This window comes from Pseudorca crassidens, chromosome X (genome assembly GCF_039906515.1).
Source record: "Pseudorca crassidens isolate mPseCra1 chromosome X, mPseCra1.hap1, whole genome shotgun sequence".
Classification (NCBI taxonomy): Eukaryota; Metazoa; Chordata; class Mammalia; order Artiodactyla; family Delphinidae; genus Pseudorca; species Pseudorca crassidens.
Genome location: NC_090317.1, coordinates 55,045,676 through 55,049,399, shown reverse-complemented (window position 1 = coordinate 55,049,399; position 3,724 = coordinate 55,045,676). Strand labels below are relative to the sequence as shown.

Here is a 3,724-nt window from a genome sequence, read left to right as displayed (position 1 = left end):
ACTTGGAACATAGATGAATGAAATTTTCACTTCTGAAAAAGCAGATGGAAAATGTGAAGATATTTTTTTAAATTAAAATGCACAAACACTATAGTATCATTAATAAAGTTAATATATATTTTAAACATAAAGTATAGGGTTAATGAGATTAGTGTTTCTTGAAACTCTTACATGTGCTAAGTCATTTTTGGTATAATCATCCATTTAATATTCACACATACATGCACACACATTTCTTGTGCAATATGTCTTATTTTAAACATATGGACATTGAGGATTAGAGAGTTCAAATAATTTTCCCAGTCATCTAGCTACTGAATAATAGATCTAGAACTGAAACCCATGTCTGCCAGACTTCAAAGCCTCATGCTCTTTCTATAGTGCAATGCTCACTTTGCTAAGAGAGCATTTCTAAATCTTGCCAGATTTTAGAAATCATTAAAAACACTGATTCTTAAAGTTGCAAGTATTGTAAGATTTTTCAGTCTCTACTGTTAAAGTTAAATCTTTCCTGAATGCCTTCTTTTTCCTTCTTTCTATGGTTAGAACCAGGATGATAATTTCATCAATGTCTGAGTCAATCAACAAATTCTTCTTGCTGTTTGATTATACCTCATATAATATCTTAGGACTTCAATTGAAATTCTTCTATATCCTTTTCTTATATGATATTCTAGCAGAGAATATTTATCTTTTGATGACCTTTTTGAATACTTCCCTGTGGGCAAATATGCCAATTCTGATTTTAAAAACACAGTGATTCTTCAATAATTTAGATTTGTTACAAATTATGCTATTGAAATAAAAAGGCTTACAAGTTCTATCATTTAGGAACTATAAGTTACAAAAATTATCAAAACTAAATACAGGTCACAGAACTAAAATTAAATCCCTGTTACTTAAAATTATTTTTAGAAACATTTTTTCTTAAGAATATGTAGACTCAATCTCCATGCAACTTTTAATATCCATTAATTTAAAAGAGGAATGTTTCACATAAAGTGAGATTTTAAATTATCTAGTGTGAAAACACCAATACAAATATAGATTGTAAGAGTTCTACTTACCAAGTAAATCTAAGAACAGTACAAAGCTGTCCACAGGACTGATCCTTCTTTGACTCCATGAATAGGAATTGGATATGGAACAAACTGAACAACCTTGATATAGATTTATGTATTTTAATAATCCTACCAATATGGTACTAAATACGAGAAGGCTTATAACACATTTATTTTATTTTATTTTTAACATCTTTATTGCAGTATAATCACTTTACAATGCTGTGTTAGTTTTTGCTTTATAACAAAGTGAATCAGCTATACATATACATATATCCCCATATCTCCCCCCTCTTGCGTCTCCCTCCCTCCCACCCTCCCTATCCCACCCCTCCAGGTGGTCACAAAACACGGAGCTGATCTCCCTGTGCTATGTGGCTGCTTCCGACTAGCTATCTATTTTACATTTGGTAATATGTATGTGTCCATGTCACTCTTGCACTTCAGACCAGCTTACCCTTCCCACTCCCCGTGTCCTCAAGTCCATTCTCTACATTTGCGTCTTTATTCCTGTCCTGCCCCTAGGTTCTTCAGAAGCGTCTTTTTAAAATTCCATATACATGTGTTAATATACGGTATTTGTTTTTCTCTTTCTGACTTACTTCATTTTGCACCTAGACAGACTCTAGGTCCAACCACCTCACTACAAATAACTCAATTTCATTTCTTTTTTATGTCTAAGTAATATTCCATTGTATATTTGTGCCATATCTTCTTTATCTACTCATCTGTTGATGGACACCTAGGTTGCTTCCATGTCCTGGTTATTGTAAATAGAGTTGCAATGAACATTGTGGTACATGACCCTTTTTGAATTATGATTTTCTCAGGGTATATGCCCAGTAGTGAGATTGCTGGGTCATAAGCTAGTTCTATTTTTAGTTTTTAAGGAACGTCCATACTGTTCTCCATAGTGGCTGTATCAATTTACATTCCCACCAACAGTGCAGGAGGATTCCCTTCTCTCCACACCCTCTCCAGAATTTAAAAATATGGAATGCATGTCATCCTTGCACAGGGGTTAGGATAATCTTCTCTGTATCATTCCAATTTTAGTATATGTGCTGCCAAAGCAAGCACTGATTTTAAATAGAATGATGTAAAGCTTATTTCTGCCTCCTTTTATTTATACCTAGGTAACTTGATGAGTGTTTTGGATGAATTGGATGCATGACCTATAGAAAAGAAGAAAGAAAACCTCTTTTATTTTATAAGGTATTTTAAGAAACCTTATTGGTAGAGCAGTGATTGGGATTATAGCTATCCATTTTTAGGGGCTAGGAGTGGGGAAATTTATTCCTCCCCTGTCTCTACGTTTCCATAAAGCTTAGCAGAGGTCCCTGAGATAAGGAGTTAATTATTGGAGTTAAACACTCTTTCTTCAACTTTTACAGTGTCAGTGAAAGAAAGATCCCTTTGAATAATGTCACTGTACTTTTTGTAAATTCAGAGGTAAAGATAGAATCAATTATGTTTTACAAGAACCTTTTTATATGGTTTCACATGATAAATGTCTCACTGAATTTATGTAGTGAATGCATAATCATTTACTGCAACATAAAATCTATATAAACAATACATTTTCCTTTTTACATTGATTTCTATTTGTATCAAAACTAAAACCAGTTCCAATCTACAGAAATAACCAAACCACATGCTTTCTAACAAAAAGGATGAAGGGGGCTTCCCTGGTGGCGCAGTGGTTGGGAGTCCACCTGCCGGTGCAGGGGACGCGGGTTCGTGCCCCGGTCCGGGAGGATCCCACATGCCGCAGAGCGGCTGGACCTGTGAGCCATGGCCGCTGGGCTGCGCGTCCGGAGCCTGTGCTCCGCAACGGGAGAGGACACAGCAGTGGGAGGCCCGCGTACCACACACACAAACACACACACACACACACACACACACACACAAAAAGGATGAAGGAACCAAACATCAAGGGTCCTAAATGTATGAAGCAAGCATTGACAGAATTGAAGGAAGAAGTAGCTCTATAACAATAGGAGACTTCAATACTCCACTTTGTGTTTTTAAAAGTTTTGAAAAAACAGCTATATTAAGGTATTATTGACAAATAAAAATTGAGTGTATGTAAGGAGTAAAAGGCGATATTTTAAAATATGTATACATTGTGAAAAGGTTACCACAATTAAGCTAATTAACATATCCATCACCTCATATGTTTACTATATATAATTTTTTATGTGTGGTAAGAACTTTTGAGATCTATTCTCTTAGCAAATTTCAAGTATTCAATGTTATTATAAACTATAGTCACCATAATGTATATTAGATCTCCAGAACTTATTCATCTTATAACTGAAATTTTGCACCCCTTGATCAATAACTTCATTTTTCCCCCACCCCTCAACATTTGGTAACCACCATTCTACTATCTGTTACTATGAGTTTGACTTTTTTTTTTTTGATTCCACTTATAAATGAGATTCATGAGTTATTTGTATTTCTGTTTCTGGCTTATCACTTAGCATACTGTCCACCAGGTTCTTCCATGTTGTCACAAATGGCAGAATTTCCTTCTTTATAAAGGCTGAGAAATATTCCAGTTTGTGTTTGTGTGTGTGTGTGTGTGTGTGTGTGCATGTATCATATTTTCTTTAGCCATTCATCTGTCAATGGGCACTTAGACTGTTTCCATATCTTGA

The 3,724-nt window shown here is 34.9% G+C and overlaps 1 pseudogene; it reads right to left on the bottom strand.

Moving 5' to 3' along the window:
• Positions 1-2,047: 2,047 nt before the first annotated feature.
• LOC137217652 (U6 spliceosomal RNA) lies at positions 2,048-2,141 on the bottom strand (annotated as a pseudogene).
• Between the last annotated feature and the right edge of the window lie 1,583 nt (positions 2,142-3,724).